The 19,532-nt window shown below is 41.9% G+C and overlaps 1 protein-coding gene across 1 annotated transcript in view; it reads right to left on the reverse strand.

The window, feature by feature from the left end:
- scarf2 (scavenger receptor class F, member 2) overlaps positions 1–19,532 on the reverse strand; it is a 67,973-nt gene that overhangs the window by 10,222 nt on the left and 38,219 nt on the right. The window lies entirely within an intron of this gene.

The following is a 19,532-nucleotide window of genomic DNA, read 5'->3' on the forward strand; positions in this document are numbered from 1 at the left end:
TGCTGGGATAGGCTCCAGCCCCTGTGAACCTTCATTGAAGTAAGCAGGTATGGAGAATGAATGAATGGGGTCAGGGGAGGCATTAGGGTTGTTGTTTGGGTTACAAATAGTGACCGAAACTTGACTACATCACTAAAATTTTCATGACTCATTTTATGTATCATGAAAAAAAAAACAAGAAGTGAGACTGCGCTGTTAATAAAACACTCCGCAGGATTCATACTCAAAGTACAAGCAAAAGGCAAAAGTGATGAACAAACAACAACAACAAAAATCTGATTTATAATACAGTTCATACACACACCTGGAAGCTAAATTGTCTTTACAACTCACACACTACTTTGAATTGTGCCAACATTGATCTGGCTCATACCCTGCCCTCTACACGCATGGATTCAACCACAGACAGCCAATGCATAACACCTCATGAATATTCATACACACGAAGCCTGAAAAGTATAACTTTGATGGCAAACAAGAGGAATAACATGGGGGAAAAAGCAAAAATCAAGGTGCTTATGTGTGGTCACACCTGTGGCATAAAAAAAAAAACAAAAAAAACAAATGCAGTGAGTAGACACACAAGGTAGCAATGGTGAGCTCGCAAGTAGTTTTATAAAGTCATAAAGTCATAGATTGAGCAAACATATGAGCAACAGATATAAAATTTTGATGTCCGTTCTTGCCCACTTTTCTCCTGTACAAAGATGTTCTCATTCGTTAAATGCGTTCCTTGTCAACTGATGTCTGGCAACTCCATTGGAAAGTTTTGTGCATGTTCAAAACTTTGAGCAGACATCAGACTGAGAGCTTCCCCAGTGGCTGTATGTTTGTTTACCGTTTTGTCCTATACTTCTTCATAGCTTGCCAGAGGACATCCGGGTAGACGTTAGATTTATCTGTGTGTTATCTGTTCATCTTCTGTTCACACCTGGAAGTGCTGTGCACTGCCATTCAGTGGTTGTCCATTCATTTTATCAGAGTCTCAAATCCACTGGAGACCGACAGATTAGGCGATTTTTGCCAGAGGACAAATTATTTCAATCTGTTACTAATCATGTGAATGGTGTACGTTCTGAGTCAGGTTATACAGTATATTTATCAATTAATGATTGATGACCCCAGTGGCGAGAGAAGGCCAATGGGACCCCCACCTTTCACCTGGCTGTGGCAGATTGATGGTTATACACTCAACAAAAATATAAACGCAACACTTTTGGTTTTGCTCCCATTTTGTATGAGATGAACTCAAAGATCTAAAACTTTTTCCACATACACAATATCACCATTTCCCTCAAATATTGTTCACAAACCAGTCTAAATCTGTGATAGTGAGCACTTCTCCTTTGCTGAGATAATCCATCCCACCTCACAGGTGTGCCATATCAAGATGCTGATTAGACACCATGATTAGTGCACAGGTGTGCCTTAGACTGCACACTGTGCCTGGGTGGTTGCCATCCAGCACCCAAAGTGGTTCAGTGGTGTCGTGAATATGGCATAGTGCAGTATAAGCACATGATCCCAGACCTGACTTGACTTATACTGTGATAGCCTGTTAGTGCTGCCTATACCTAAATAAGGAAGCGACCCATGACACAAACACTTGTGGGCATGCACAGAAAGCTACTCTGTACAGGCAGCTAACATCTGTGCAGGTTATTACTACACTTTTCTGCAAAGCTAACATTAACATCTCATAAATATCTTCTGCTGAATAGTGTGCCATGCTTTTCATTGGATTTATGCTGAGGATTTATGTTGCAAAGGAGAATCATGAGGCTTCTGCTTACAGAACCGCAGGTCCCTATCACTGCATATTGTACCTGCATGTTAGTTGTCCCCTACTTTTTCCAGAGCTTGCTTCAAAACAGAAAACAATCTGCATTGTATTTTAACTTTAGCTTAAACTGTGGCCTGGCATTAAAATAACTGAGCAGCTACATTCACATTCAAGCAGAAATTATTCATTTCAAGGTGCAATAATGAACAAAAACAAACAAAACAAAGCATCTGTAAAATTTAATTAAAATACATATTACCTGCATTTGCACAAAATTACATCAGATTATTCACGTTTCGTGGCTCACAATATGTCCTGACATCAACAAATCTTTAAAAGATTTTTACGACTTTCCCAATTGTTCACAATGTTCTACAACAGTACTTCTACCAAAGATTACCCCTGTTTTCGGGCCCCAATTGGGTAGCCAATTTTTTTTATTTATTTCCAGCAAAAATATACACAATCGGGTGTCAAATATCGGTAATGGGAGGCCAGCTTTACTCACTTATATTCATACAGTGATCATGGCTCCTGGAGTGACATAAACAGCATAAAATAACTGCTATAACATCTTAATAACTTTGTTATAACTTAATATCTTCTCACACCATGTCCTGTATAACAGTACTTTATTCTTTCACTGAATCACTCTTTGTAGTTTTTCTCTCTGATTTTCTGTCCTTTAGCCGCATTCTGCTGACCTCTTCAGCTCAGGACAGCTGTGGTTTATACGAGCTGCTTGTGGTTGATCTTCAAATCTGGGGTGAACAGTGCACTTCTCAGCCAAGTGACTTTGGGCTTTAACCTGACATGATCGATTCCATCAGATGGTCCTTTTTACACACCCCATGACACACATGTGATGTGTTGAGCACTGAGATAAACCTTCTGCTGCAGGACACTAGTCTAAATCTATGCAGAGCTTTTGACTGGGACTGAATCCTGGATCCTTTTTCATTTTCATGTTTGACTGCAAGTATCAAAGAAATTTAATGACACATTACATTATATGAAGGTCAGCATACATTTTAACCAAGATCAGTCAGATCTTTCACCTGGTGCAAACCACTGTCATTGCTAGGTTCAAACTAATACAGTTGCCAATTTTATCCTCAGTTTCCAAATTTTTTAAATCACTTCCTGGACTGCAAACATTAAAATGAGTTGAGATTAGGGCAGCACGGCGGCTTGGTGGTTAGTACCGTTGCCTCACAGCAACAACGTCATAGACTCGATTCTCACCTGTGGCCTTTCTGTGTGGAGTTTACATGTTCTGCTTGATTGGTCCAGGGTGTACCCCGCCTCACACCCAATGATTGCTGGGATACACTCCAATCGCCGCCACCCCCCCACCCCCACTTAATTAGTAAGCAGATGAAGATGAATAAGTGAGTGAGTTTAGATAAGTCGCAGTTTTGGAGCATTACTATTGTGAAAAGCAGAATGCTATCAGCCAGACTACCAAAAACCTGGTCTAAAACAGAGTGCAGTGTGTTTGTGCCATTTACAGTCAGTTTTATATGTAGTTACAACCCCTTTCATTTCAGGATTTTTACAAAAATAGCAAATTAACCATTTAGAAATGATAGTCATTTTTATACACTGTGCCTGCAATAACGAGCAATTGGTCAATTTGAATATAACAATTATTGTCAATACAAATAATCACTTTTGCAGCCAATTTTTATTAAACATATCAGCTGATGGAGACATGAACATTTCCAAGTCACTGAATACGTCTTGGGCTTATATCAGTCACTAAAGCACAGATCCCATTGCAGATTTTTAGGCCCAGTTTGTGTCATGATTCCAAAACTGAGGAAACTGGACCTGATATATTATAATACAAGTAAAGCAGGAAAAATGTGTGTTTCCTACTATTACTATTTATTATTACTATTACTGTTACTATTCCTATGACTGATGACTACACTGTAGTACATATGAGCCCTGTTACATGAGTGCTTCTTCTCACAATGCTACTCCATACAGTCTATGCAGTACTCCTGTCGTAAGTACCACACATTTCTGCAAAGTTAAAATGTATACATACATGTGTATGATATGATTTATGCAGAGTGCTCACAGAGATGTGCACTCTTGTAGCTGTCCCTCATGCAAAGTCACTTTAGACCGTTGTGTTCATTATCACTTCCTGCTATGGTCAGGTTTCTCCCCTGCTCCAGAGGTGGAAAAGTCTAGCTTCAAAAAGTAAAAGCCCTACCATGTATTGCTTCTACCTGTGCACCTAAAACAGGTGATCTCAATAATTCGCTCATCCACCTGCCTAAAGAGCTAAACAAATTACAATGAGCTGGTTTGTTAGGAAGATGGAACAAATGTATGGTTGGACTTTAACTTTCTGAAGCCAGAGTTTTCCACCTCTGCCCTGCTTCAATGAAATCACTCGCCACTCGCTCCAAAACAGAAAACAATATGCATTGTATTTCACAGTGCTATACAACACTACTCATTCCAGACATTACACTTGTTTATATATGCTGACTGAGTATCCACTTTATTTATTTATTGCACCAACAGTATATGGGTGTCAATACCTGCAAAGGAATACAAACAGTATGGTACTGTCTACTCTAAATCTGTCTGGAGTTAGGATTTCAAGAATACGGTCTTACTGTGCAAGAAGAATACATGTGAGGCAGGCCAACAAAAAACTATGACAGCTCTGATGGAGTTCTAGGCCTCTGTGGATATGATGGGAGAACTGGGGATTGCGCAACACCCCATCGCATCACAGCTTCACGACGGCACAGAGAATTATTTTAATACCACACATCTAATATAGGCAAACTGTAGCTGAAATTTCACACCCTTTTCAGAAAATCCTCCTCTGTACCACTAAACCATGAAACTCTGTAACTGGCGATGTAATAGATTAAATGAACATCATGCAAATCTGATGCACAAATCAATTATCCTACTGACAGTTCTCAATTTCAATATGACAAAAAATAAAGGATGTTGTGACAAAAAAGTGTGAACTACTACAAAACAAATGTTCAGTTGAAAATCAATGTCCTGCTGAAATAGTAAAGCATGTCAAGTCTATTATTATTAAATCCCTTTCATCGTTAGAGGTTTGTGACTATTACCAAAGTACATTGTGGGTAATTTATGGTCATTAATAGCATCCACGACAGGATCCCTTCCTATGGACTTAGATTTGTGTTAGTATAATCAAATAAGTCTTAAACAAGCAAAAATAAATAAGAATGGGAGAGAAAATAAAAGTCACTCAAGAGAAAAAAAATCTCTAAAGTAAAACGTAACTAACAAACACACTGTGTAATCACACCAACTATCAAAATAAATGGTAAATGGACTGCATTTTATAGCGCTTTTCCATCTGCATCAGACGCTCAAAGCGCTTTACACATCAATGCCTCAGCCTTTTACTTTTATGGTATGTTCGTTTATTAACAGTTATATACTACATAAAAAAAGATGCAATAAGAGATTTCTGATGTCCTCCAATCCAGATCCGAATCACTATCAAAATGCAGTGGAGCCTTCCATGCCCTAATATCTATCTGTGGTGGTCGGAGGGGCCATAGGCGCTGGATGGCAGCCGTGCTTCCGTCAGTTTGCCCCAGGGCAGCTGTGGCTACACTCATAACTTACCACCACCAATGTGTGAATGTGCGAGTGAATAAATAATGCAACTTGTAATATGACAGCATAAAATTTTGGGGTGTCATGAAAAGCGCTCTATAAATCCAAGTTATTATTATTATTATTATTATTAAAGGGAAATCTTGATCCAGAGTCCAGATCTGGATGTGGATCACCTCCAAAATTCAGTGGAGCCTTCCATGCCCTATTATCTATCTGTAGTGCAAATTTGGTGAGAATCCGTGACGTAGTTTTGACATAATCCTTCAAAGACTATATAAAATGAATCTTGATCCAGAATCTGGATCAAGATCACCTCCAAGATTCAGTGGAGTCTTCCATGCCCTATTATCTATCTGTGGTGCAAATTTGGTGAGAATCCGTGAAGTAGTTTTGAAGTAATCCTTCAAAGCGTATATAAAGTGAAATCTTGATCCAGAATCTGGATTCAGATCCAAATCACCTCCAAAATTTTATGGAGTCTTCCCTGGCCTAGTATGTGTCTGTTCTGAAATTTTGGTGCGAATCCGTGAAGTAGTTTTGACATAATCCTTCAAAGCCTATATAAACTGAATCTTGATCCAGAATCCGGATCTGGATCTAGATCACTTCCAAAATTTAATGGGCTCTTCCATAGCATAATATGTGTTGAAAATTTGGTCAAAATCTGTGCAGTAGTTTTGACATAATCCTGCTAAGAGACAGACAGACAGACAGACAAATCAACAGCGATGATTTTATTAGGTCCTTGGTGGATGTCCAAAAAAAAAAAAAAAAAGAAAAAGAGCCAAGCATATGGTTGCACAAAGACTCTTACATGACGGAGGAACTGATTAAAACTCTGCTCTTGTAAACCCAGGAAAGGTTCAGCCAAAATAATTTAAAGCTAGTGTAGCCACACCCGTTATTTATTGATAATGCGTTGCGTCTGCAGTATGTGCTTTGCCTGCTTGTTGCCTTTGTGCAAAGTTGATGCTGTGCAGCAGCGGCAGGTGGACGGACAGGCAGAGACTCCAAGGACCGGAGGAATGCACAACCTCTTCAAAGACTTCTGCAAAGTCAGTCAACAGGCTGGCACATGGACTTTAGCAACATTACTCAACTTACTTTAGCAACAAACAGCTGCTGCCCTTTAAAGCTGCCCCCTCCAGACTCCAGGCCCAGCTCAGGACATTGTTGAAGCGACTGGACGCCACTGTGATCCCTCCCTACACACACGCCAGCGCACAAGGTATTACTGACGCCTCCCAGCTGCAAATTCTACCGCGACAGTTGGTCCAAGGGGGGAAGTGAATGTGTGTGTGTGTGTGTGCGCACGTGCATGCTGTGGTCATGAATGGGGAGATTCAGACTTGGGACAAGTATAGTCTGGTATACAAATAATGAATGTTTATGAGTTCAATGGTACGAATTTAATTCAGTCCATTGAAAGAATGGAAAAACATTCATTATTTGTTTTATATAACAGAGAACCAATTACAATACCCTGCTTTGCTGCTTGGCCGGCGCACAGGGTAATTAATCCCTTCATCTTCATGAATATGCAAATGTATGCATATAACATGCTTAAAATCTAATCAGCTCATCTTCTCTCCAGGAATTATTATTACTATGTTGTAATGCCTACAATGTACTGTCTTCCTTTGCTGTATTCACTTGGAAAATCATTTCATCATCATTAATACACAACTTTGTACACAGAACTTCTCCAAAATGTAATCAGCTCATCGACTGCCAAGACTGTAGTGATACTGTAATCAAGAAGGGTCTACTGTTTGTTACTGATTTAACATGTTCACAAAAAAGTGCCTTGACAGACAGATACACATGTACAGACAGACAGGCAATCAGATAGATGAAAAGATGACAATATTATGTTCAGGGTGGGCGCTGGTGCTGCTGCACCACACCAAATGTGTGTCAAGCACAGGTTACTTCCACAGCCAATGTTGGTACCGATGTACAGCTGGGTGGGCTGACACAATGTAGGTGAAATGTCTTGTCCAAGGACACAGACAAGTGGGGGACAGACTTTTTTCTGCCACTAGATGTCACCCCAGCTCTATTTTTAGGATCAAAACAAAGCTACCCTCCTTGGCCACTCCTCCCCAACCCTCCCACTTCCACACAGAGCCAAAGGAATTTGAAGCCTGTTTACAGTTCTAACAGTTCTCTACGTGGAAAAAAGAAAGCCATATTTACATTTTATACCGACCATGCTCTTGGTCAGATGCATTTTTAGTCTCTAAATGTGATTTCTGAATGTATTTCTGGAAGGTGGCTGCTGTCCATCATACTGCAAAAAAATAAATAAAAACAACAGGTTTGTCTTCACTACAACAACGTGTGTGTACATGCACGTTCCAGCCAGAGATGGCTGCAACTTGCGTAAATAGTTAAAGTAGTTGATAAAATGTTCTTGCTGCTATCGTTTCTGTATGGCAACGTTGCTTTTCATCCCACACATGGACAAGTCACATTCAGCTCGTTGGAGCTTTAGTTACTGATCCATTCAGATATCGCCAATGTTCGTGCAAGACGTCGAACAACAGTCAAATGGAACTCTGACGGTGCAGGAACTACGTAAATGATGAGGAACCGTCAAGACAGAAAGCAAAACGGAATATGGAGGAATTGAGGTTGTCATCAGGACATTTTTCAACAGTTTGAAAATTCTGACAAAGTGCCAGCTACAACAAAGCTGGACAACGGTTAAACAATGTCTCCAAAAGTCAACATAACTTCAGATTTCTTGTTTCATTTTGGTTTTGGTGTCCTTCATTAGTGCCGTGTGACCAGGGTTTAATGAGGCTCATCTCTGAATGTGGCACTAATTTCAAGAAGTTCAAAATTTAGCAACTACAGTGTGGGGCAGTTTAGCCCCACACTGTAGTTGCTAAATTTTGCCCTAAACATCGAAAGGAGCCAGCTGAGGTGGCTCGGGCATCTTTTCAGATGCCCCCTGGACGCCTCGCTGGAGAAGGCCCTGAGGAAGACCCAGCACACGCTGGAGGGACTACATCTCGCAGCTGGCTTGGGAACGCCTCGGGGTTCCCCCGGAGGAGCTGGGGGAGGTGTATATGGATCAGGAATTCTGGGCAGCTTTGCTTGAGCTGCTGCCCTCGCGACCCGACCTCGGATGAAGCAGAAGAAAATGGAATGGAATGGAGCAATTTTGCAGACATTAACAGATGAACACAAAGTTAAAAGTTGGATCACGGTGTCAAAATGACTGTAAAGCCACAGAAGAAATAAAGCCAGCGAAAAGAAGCGCCAAGGTGCATCTGGTGCATTTAATGACTCTGGATCACTGGTGACCTGCAGCCTGGTGCACGGTGCACACCAGCCAGTCTCTACTGGAGCATCTATTTTTGGACCGCATTTAAAAAATGTGACATCTTGAATGGATTCTGTGAATTGAAAACCCACACTTTAAAGGGACCAAGTGTGGGAGGGCTAGAGGTTTGGACCAAACCCATGGTTAAAAGTGCACCAATGTCGCGTTACATGGCGCTACATGGACCATATGTAGCTTGACATGGATCATATGCAGCGACATGAGCCATTCGAGGCTGGACAGGGCTCAAATAATAGGTCGGTCGTGGATCACTATACCTGGCACTGATACCTGGCACATGTGAGGTACAGAGAGGCACACAGAGGTGCCTTAGTAGAGGATATGTGATTGCTTCTTCGAAGAATCGCTGACACACCCTCATTATTCATAACAATAATCTCATTATTCATGGCTTATTATTCGGTGGGACCAAGGGTTTATAAATATGGAGAGCTGCTTATGATTTAGCACGGTGACTTAGTGGTTAGCACTGTTGCCTCACAGCAAGAAGGTCACGGGATTGATTCCCACCTGTGACCTTTCTGTGTAAAGTCTGCATGTTCTCCCCATGTTTGCATGGGTTTCCTCCGGGTGTGCTGGCTTCCTCCCACATCCAAAGACAAGCAGGTTAGGGGAATTGGAAACTTTACAATTGCCCAGGTCTCCCTTGTAAAAGAGATCTTGATCTCAATGGGACTAACCTGATTAAATTCATTTTACAGGGGGTACTCACATGCACAAACATGGATGGATGTTTGAATGTAAACAGAGAAGCAAAAAGCTCAGAGCACAGAGGGAGTATTGATTCACACACACAGGACACCATTAAGTCATTACAGTTATTGTGAGGTCAGATTTTATGGTTCTGCTATTAACCTATAAAATTATTTACAGACTAGCGCCTCTCTACTTAGCTATACCAGCCTGTGGTCTGCATTCTCAGGGCGCAGGACTACTTTGTGCCCTAAGGTGAATAAAACGTCTGCAGACCACAGAGCCGTCTCTTATCGTGCACGTTTTGTGGAATGATCTCCCTATGGAGATAAAACATTCTGATTCTGTAGCGGCATTCAAGTCTAGACTTAAGATGCATTTATTCTCCTTTTCCTGTGGCTAGCATTCTGGCATAGTATGGAACTATGCTTCCTATCCTTTTAAATTCATTTTATTAGTAACGGAACAGGTCTCGGCTTCAACTTTATCTAAATTTTGGGTCTGTTAGTGAAGCTTAGGACTAGTGGCTGGCGATCACCTTAGTGTTTTCTCTGCTTTCCTGTTGATTTACTGCTGAATTATACCTTCGGTGTAGTTTTTTCCGGGATGACTGCTTCTGCTCCTTTTCTCTCTGTCTGAGGTACGGATAGCGGGATGGCTACTGAACACAGGATGCCACAGTGACAGACTGCACACTGCAGTCTGCATTTGGAATGGATATTGCCATGGGAACAGGACCACTGATGGAATGAGGACTGCTGGATGACCCCTGCCTGTGGTATAACCACCTGCATGGACTTCTCATCAAATACATATTCTTTTGTGATCTGTCATGCTATTTTGATTTCCTGTTTTGTGTTCCTTCACCTCTGTAAAGCATTGTAAAAACCTTATAACTGTTAGAATGGCCTAAGCCATGGGTCACCCCTCTGAGTCTGGTCTGCTTGAGGTTTCTTCCTCAATATTGTCAGAGGGAGTTTTTCCTTATCACTGGTCCCTATGTACTTGGTCTAGGGGTTGGTAAGGTTAGACCTTACTTGTGCGGAGTGCCTTGAGGCAGCTTTGTTGTGATTTGGCTCATTTAGTACACCTTTAATAACAAAAGTAACTTTTCTGTCTTTGGTTGATATATTCATAGAAATATCATAGGAGAAGATTGTTTTGTTGTCAGTAGTCCGTGTAAGCACTGAATGAATGTGTGTTGTTCAATCCACTTATCTTCATTTGGACAAGTAAAGCAGACGCATGTGGATACAGAACATGTTTAGAATGTCGGACAGGCATGAATGTGTAGGGCGTGGAGTAAATATGCTCAGAATGGAATGCCAAAGTACAAGCGTGCAGCCTGCTTTTGCCAAGAAGAGAATAGGTGGCACAGTGTTCATGTAGCAGTTTCTCTGAGGCTAACCATGCTAACAGAGCAGTACGTAAATGTTGCATTCCTTCCCCACTCCTTTGGTTCCTTTTTTCATTTTGTCTGCCACATCTGTTGCCACTGACCCTAACACGGATAAATCACAGTTCTGACACGGGCTGGGGTAAATTTGTCCACTTCCTGTTTCCAGCCCCATTGGGCCCCTTGTGGAATGTGCCTGTGTGAGCCTGTGTAGCCCCAGTCAGAGTTAAAGTTTCAAAATGCTGGCAGACCACGTTTCTGTGGGTAACCCGAGACAAAGCTGAGCACAAAGAGTCTGGACAAGACAAACCAAGAAGGAAGGAGGCCGTGTGTGAGAGAGATTGACTGTCTATAAGATGTTTGACTTATCTTCACATACTTACAGGACAAGTTCAGTTTTCTTAAACAAAGTGTCATTAAAACATTGGGCATAATCAAGCCTCTGACTGCTCTACTCACCTTTGACAGTTGTGCCAGATGACACAAATTCCTGTTTCCACAAATTGCTGAAGTGGAAATGCATGAATGTCAATAGGGCAGCTATAAATAAACTCAACCGGGCTTTTTCCAAACCTTAAATTTATGTGGTGTAGTTATGAATGTGTTCTTGCATTTGATTTACAACATACAGTTCTTGAGAGATTATTTTCTGTGCTGTTAGCAGCCGTAGGACTTGGGCAGCAAACCTGGGTCAAACCTGGCCAGCTCATGTAGACAATAATTCAAAAACAATAAATGCTATCATCTTGGAGAGAAAAAAAGAGTAAATGGGTACAAGCCTAGTCACATCTGATGCACCACATCAATCTAATCACACTGATCTAAAGAACTTTGTTTTGCCTAGGTAAGGGCCCGGTCCCACTGAGGAGAGGATTAATTGCGCATGAATTGAGTATACAAAGTATGGCTGTTCGTTGTCGTCCGCAACAAAAATGGCCAAAAATGACAAATGTCCCAGTATGAATTACAGCTATGAACAATCACAGTTGTATAACGCATGTAGTGAGGAAACAGATCAGACGCATTTTGATTATCACGGCAGTATTACGGGTGTATAATGAATGCATCGCGCACGTGTTGCACGTGCACGGCATCTGCATTGCGGTCATAAAAGAAGCGCACTCGGGTCGTCGGCATCACTATTCACACCAACAATACAGCCTCTGGAGCATTTGCTGGACTTGGACAAGTTGACTGGAGTAAAAAAGCAGTGAACAGGGCGAGTGGTGATGTCAGCAGAACGCATCAGAGCACAGCTCATCTGAATGATTATAACAAGAAGGTAAATCTGTTATAAACATAGGAATAAATATGTAACAGCTGCAGACAAGAAGGAAAAAACATGCAACTGTTTTATCAAGCCTTGACAACGTAAACAAGTCAAATAATTACCTTTTTAGATAGCTCAAAATGCTTTCTGCAGCTTGTTAGCCATTCACGCGTGCGTGTGCACATGCGTGCACACACATGCGAATGGCCCAGTTGCAGCTTCCTCTGTGATTCAGGAGGTGATTAGAGCCATTTTCAACAGCCAATTTTCAGAATAAAATGATTAATCCACCACGAATTAATTATTTTATATAGGCAGCATCCAGTGCAGAGCGCATGGCAGCCGGTAGAACAAAGAATAGCGTCCAGCTGTGAACACAGCACATCTGATTTGCATCCACCGCAAATCAGATACAAAGCAGACGTAATAAAAATGCTTTATTCGTGGCCAATCTGTATGCAGTCGCTACAACTTATTTTAGTTCGTCATGTGGACATGATGGGCATGCAGAATATCCATTTTACACACTGTCCCAGTCCACTGCCAAGCCGCAAATCCCTGTCAGTTGCAGATATCAGTGGATGATGGCGAATATACAGTGCATAGATTGAGTATGTTTGTGTATGTATTGAGTATGTATGGAGTATGTAAGGCGGCTGTCATCCGCAGCCAAACGTTTGTGCAGCTCAAAAATCCTGGCAATGGAAAAATGTGCCTTTTGCGGATAATTGCGGACATGTGCGGGTGTCGGCTGACTCACACAGGCATGTTTCACGCATATTGCAGATGTTAAGCGAATGAGCCAATTTTGTGCGCAATCCATACGCAAATCCTCCTAAACGCCAGTGGGACCGGGCCCTAATATCCCTTAGACCCGTCTGCCAAATGCTGGCTTGATAGTGAACCACCTGGTTGAACTGCAGTTTGTTTGCCTCCTGAATACTGGATGTGTTGTGTGGTTGTCACTACACACACAGCTAACAAGCTAGCAACCACAGGCAGAAACATGATGCCCATGATCCACAGCAAAGACACTAGCAACCGCACAGATAGTCATGATGTGCACCATCCAGCTAACCAGGTAGCAACAGCAGGAGGAAACATGATGTGCGCTACACAGCTAACAAGCTATGGCGAGAAACATGATGCATTCCGTCCATCTAACCAGCTAGCAACCGTGGGGATGCATGACGCACTACATCCAACTACCAAGCTAGTAACTGTGAGCAAAGGACATGATGTGTTCTTCCCAGAGGGAGACATCATGTGCTCTCCCTAGCTAACAAGCTAGCAATTGCAGGGTGAAACATAATGCACTCCATTGAGCTAACAAGCTGGCAACCGCGGGGAGAAACACAATGCACTCTATCTAGCTAACCAGCTAGCCACCACAGGGAGAAACATGATGTGTCTTATTCAGCGAGCAAACTAGCAACCATGGGGAAAAACATGATGCACTCCATCCAGCTAACAAGCTAGCAATCATGCAGAGAAACATGATGCCAATGATTCCCAGCAAAGAAGCTAGCAACCGCGGGGATAACCATGATGAGCACCATATGTTATGGTTATGGGTCTGGACAGGACCGGACCATTACAGGTGATGGACTTAAACGCTGGAAGCAAGGAACAGAACTGGTTGCGAACAAAACAGATTTATTTACAATAAACCAATGATCAATGCTGTACTGGTTAGACGGCCTGCTGAGCCAAGACAGGGTCCGCTTGTAGCGATGGAGCATCTGGGACCTGCAGTGCGCACACGGACAGACTTGGGAGTCTGAGAACAAGCAGGAATCCTGGGGTATATAGGAACTGCATCCAGAGCCAGATGGGTGCAGTAATCTGGCAGTGAATAAGCTGAAAGCATGGGTTTCAGTAACCCGCTGCTCATCACTGCCACACGTCAGGTGTGTGGCAGTGACGAGCAGCAGGTGTTCCTCAACTCTGCAACGTGCCATCTGGGGGAAAAACTAGCAAACTACACACAAGGCTAAGAAAAGGAAAGGAGAGAGGCAGACAGAGGTAGACCATGACACCATCCAGCTAACCAGCTAGCAACAAAAGGGAGAAACATGATGTGCACTACCCAGCTAACAAGCTAGCAACTATGTGGAGAAACATGGTGCAGTCCATCCAGCTAACCAGTTCACAACCATGGGGATGCATGATGCACGACATCCAACTACCAAACTAGCAACTGTGGGAAAAGGACATGATGTGTTCTCCCCATATGGGAAGAGACATCATGTGCTCTCCCTAGCTAACAAGCTAGCAACCGCAGAGAGAAACATGATGCTCTCCATTTAGCTAACAAGCTAGCAACTGCAGGGAGAAACACAATGCACTCTATCTGGCGAACCAGCTTGCAACCACGGGGGAAAAACATGATGTGTTCTCCAGTCGACATGGGCCGATAACCGGTTTCATGGTATACAGCGGTATGAAAAGCCACGGTATCAAAACCACTAAAATTTTCTGTTATACCGTTCCTACGGTATGAGCTGGTTATGACAAATCTTGACAGGCAGAGCGGAGGCGTCCACTGCCGTCCTTCCCCCTGGTGCACACCTCTGTCTCTGTTTACAAACAGGCAGCTAACGTTAGCTAGCGCTGTATCATGGCTGAAGGAGGCAAAGCCTGCACTGAACTTTTCCCTCCGTCTAAAAGGACCAAGTCGGCTTTTTCGTTTTATTTCCGCGGAATAGCCCTTCAAGCCAAAACATGGTGGCAACAAAGCACCATAGCTATGGCCTGTGTTGGACTTGGAGCAATTCAAGATACCCGCAAAGGATTACATGGAAGGAGTAAACTTTATCCCATCTTTGAAACCACTGAGAAGTACAAGTGGTGGACTTGAGTTGTGCTTGTGCCAAATTTATCCCACAAACATGTCAAGAAGGACAAATATATCTATTCCAAACACTTTGTTGGTGAAGCTGGGCCAATACTGAGCATCCGGAGTTCCGGACGTTATTCCAGCCATGTTTCTCCCTAAACAAGTAAGTCATGTTTCCCACGGGGCAGATGCTACATGTCTAAAAGAGAGATGATCATTTTGGTATTTTCTCTAAATTTATCAGTGGTATAGTGCTCATAGAGGTAGACATCTCATCAATTAGTGCACCTGAATCAGGCACGCTTCATATGCAAATAGCCATAATGTTGTTAAAGCACATTTTAAAGCTATATAAAATACAGTGAAACCGTAAAACTGCAGTATTTTTGCCCACGGTTATCATACCGTCCAAATCTCATACCGGCTCATGCCTATTCTCCAGAGCTAACAAGCTAGCAACCGTGGGGAGAAACATGATGCGCTCCATCCAGCGAACAAGCTTCCAACTATGGGGAAAAACACAATGCACTCCATCCAGCTAGCAAGGTAGCAACAGCGGGGAAAAATGTGGTGCACTCCATTTAGATAACCCGCTAGCAATCACAGGGAGAAACATAATGTGTTCTCTCGAACTCACAAGCTAGCAACCGCAGGGAGAAACATGATGCAGTCCATTCAGCTAACAAGCTAGCAACTACAGGGAGAAACATGACACACTCCATAAAGCTAACAAGCTAGGAACTGCGTGGACAAACATGGTGCACTCCTTCCAGCTAACCAGCTAGCAACCAAGTTGAGAAACATGATGTGATCTCCCCTTGCACCAGCTAACAAGCTAGCAACTGTGGGAAGAAACATGATGTGTTCTCCCCAGTTAACAAGTTAGCAACTGCTGGGAGAAACATATTTCTTCAATTTTTATGTGAAGATACGACTGACTTTTGTAACTCCCGGGAAGGCCAAATTCCCAATCATCATTTCCGAAATTAACTTTTTCAAAAAAAAAAGTCTGCTGCAAATGAAGCACTACTCAAAGGTTAGTGGAGCACACACAAGCCTGAATGCTGACAATGTTTTAACACAACTGTGGCTGTAAAAAAGCGAACTAATCCTTTAAGTCTAATCTGTTCCCGAAGCAATGTTTAAAATGTTGACATTAACAGCTTAAATACGGACATACTGTAGACATTTTAAACCAAACCATGTGACCGGTGAAAGCTGCATTTTATGACCCCGGCTTTATGTGGTGATATTAAACTCTTCTCAAATGTTCCCATGGTTCCAATGGTGTCTCGACAAAGTGCTCTATTTTGGCCCAGGCATAATGGACACAGATTTCAGCTTCATCAGCAGGCTAATTGAGCAGGAATATGCAAATCAAACATGAAAAACCAGGTCAACGTCATTTAACCCTTTCCACATTGTCTTCCTTAAACTCAAACTGAAAGCAAATCTCTACAATATATAAATTAGTTAAAGAAATATAAATGCCAAGATGAGGACGATGGGTTGCATAAGTAATGGGCTCGTTTGGTATAATACCTGTAAATAATCAGTTTTATATCACGGCTGAGTGGATCCTTGTCATTTGATTGGTGCTTTCTATGTCATGTGACATGGAATATTCCTCCCATTTGTGTTGCGTTATGGTTACATTTAGCATGCAAATTTGGTTGCATACCTTTTGTATCATTGCCCGCTGCGCACCCCGCTCACGCACACACTAGTGGGGGCAGTGTTTAACTAAACATGGAGGATTTTGTTTTGCTGATGGACGACGATTTGAATGAGCTAATTGACGGTGCTAATTCTTCTAACACACACACACACACACAAACAAATCCACTATGCCATAAGCCTTCTGGACGCATGAAGAGCTGGACAAATTTTCAACACTTTTTTTTGCTGGACTGAGGAAGTACACAACGTGATGGGGGGGGGGGGGGGGGGGGTTAGGTTTAGGGTTATCTAATTACTATCTCTCTAATTGTTTTTCCAAGTTGACTGAGAACAATTTTGGACTCCTATTTAAAGTTCATGTTGGACTGTTGATGTCAAAGTACCACACCAAAATGTAAGTCCCCTTTCTGTTGTTTATAAATTAATATAATATCAAATGACAAGGATCTATTTTAGTCGTTTTATAAAAACAAATAATGAATGTTTTTACATTCTTTCAATGGAACAAATATTTAATTAGGTGAAAGCTGGAACATGCTATCTTTCACCTCATGGAATATTCATAAACATTCATTATTTGTATATTATTGCCAGTTTTCTTCATACAAGTCAGGGGATGGATACATGAGCATTTCCAAGTCACTAAATATGTCTTGGACTTTATTTACAAACAGTCTGGCACTCGATGGTAAATCTTTGTGGAGTACACAGTTGTCAAAAATGGAGTGACTGTGCAAGAACGAGAAGAGTGAGGAAAGCCACCAAGACACCCAGAGAACCCAGAAGAAATTACAGGCTTCTGTGGCTGTGACTGGAAAAATTGTGCACAGTGCATATTTTGCATTTTGTATCCCCAGTTATACAGCTTCCTGGTGAAGTGGTACAGAGGAGGATTTTCTAAAAAAGAAGACCTGAAAGTTTAGCTCCATTTTGCAAGAAGGTACATCTGAGATGCAACACCAGATTTGATGTTTTGGTGAAAGAACATTTTGTATTTCTTCATAACTGATATAAATAAAGTCCAAGACATATTCAGTGAGTTGGAAATGTTCATGTATCCATCCCCTGAGTTGTCTGAAGAAAACTGGCAATAAAACTGATTTTTATTTACAGGTATTATACCAAAGCATAGCATTACTTATGCAACCCATCATCTTGGCTTTATATTTTTAATTAATTTATATCAAGTTTTAGAGATTTGCTTTGAGTTTAAGTTTAAGGAAGATAATTTTAGAAATTTTGATTTCCTTTTGCGTTCCACTTTATCATGTGTGAAATACCAAGCGGCCCAATACTTTTGGAGGGCACTGCTCATAAAAGCTTAATAAAAATGAAGATTAACATATCTGAACTGTCCTGCGTGAAGACGTCTAGAGTCTCAGACACATCTGTCACACACCACGAGACCTGCGCGTGGAGCAGCAGCTCAGCGTCCAGCTAAACAGTGCAGCCTTTGACAGCAGCTCACACATCAGGGCCGGGCCTCGTCAGCCGCTGGCCCTTCTTTTAATAACAAGGCCTCCTTCACAGCCCAAGAAAAAGAAGAAGAAAAAAAAACCTTCTTCGGAAGAAGAAGAGATGGAAACAAGCGTAGAAAATGGGAAGAAAAAGCACCAGTTTGGGGCAATAATCATATGAACACATGGCATTTGAGGGTGCCAAGAATAATAAAGGTCTCTAAAAGCAGTGCATTCCTTTCAAATGAACCCTACACTCGCCTGGCAGCCACTGTCCAATCTTCAAACTTATTCATCAACAACGAGACGGTCAAACGTAGCACTGAAAGCAAACACTGTCTGTCAAACATCAGGCCTCATGCAAGAACCACTCGTACTGACAGATTAGTTTGCAAATCACTCGTATGAGTGAATTTCCCTCTATTTTGTGTGTTTTTTTAATGTAAGTATGAACAAAGTCTATAAATGATGCAGACCTCCTGTAGGAGTCATGTGCAATTAGCCTCCTGTCATCCAAACCAACCTTTTCAGTAATTTATTGCGTATTTCATTATTTTGAAGCAGTTTTAGTTTGAAAAGCCTTCATAAAGTACACTTTATGAATACACTGACGTTATTCTCTTTAATTCTCCAATGTTAGCTGTAACATATCTCAATAGTTATTCTTATAGCCTGACAATAACATTATTTTTTATAATTAGTCCCACAACTGTGAAATATTCAATGCTCACTCCAGGCGCCCCACAAGGGTAATCGCTCCCCCCCGTCTGGGATGTGTGCAGAAGCAGACAGACCACCAGAGGATGAATGTTCCAAAAGTATGACTCTGGGGAGGCCCCACTGGATTGTAAATTAATATGATCATCTAAAGCTTCACTTATCTTCCATTTATGTCCATAAATCTGTCTGTGCATTTCAAACGGTGGAACCGTCACTGCCCACATACTTCCATATGTCCTTTACATTGGTGCAGATCTTAGCATGTCCACTAGGTGGCAATGCCAGCCATCCTTAAAGGTTTCGACATCATCAAACAAGGAGATGTACCAAGATGTCAAAGTAATATTTCGATTGCAAAAGTGACCAAAGTGTAGGCAGTGGTATAGCTTCAGGTGGTCTATGTAGCCATTAAATATTTCATAACAAGATTAAGGCTATGTCCCCATTGATGGGCTGCATACACATAAAGCTGTCCCCCACGAAGATCTGGCCTTCAGACTCTGGACAAACCAATCTGAGATGAGACGGTCTAACCCACAGAGCATTTTGTGATTATGTGAATTTGTTTTTGCACCACTACCCCTTGTTGTTTGGCAACCTTGCAGTATGCAACAAACTATCATCATCATGAGTGTGACCTGTAGTTGGTCATTTTTCAGTACTTGTTTGTACTTTATTTCTAAATTTGCATTTGTGCACA

This window comes from Thalassophryne amazonica, chromosome 5, assembly GCF_902500255.1.
Source record: "Thalassophryne amazonica chromosome 5, fThaAma1.1, whole genome shotgun sequence".
NCBI classification, from domain to species: Eukaryota; Metazoa; Chordata; class Actinopteri; order Batrachoidiformes; family Batrachoididae; genus Thalassophryne; species Thalassophryne amazonica.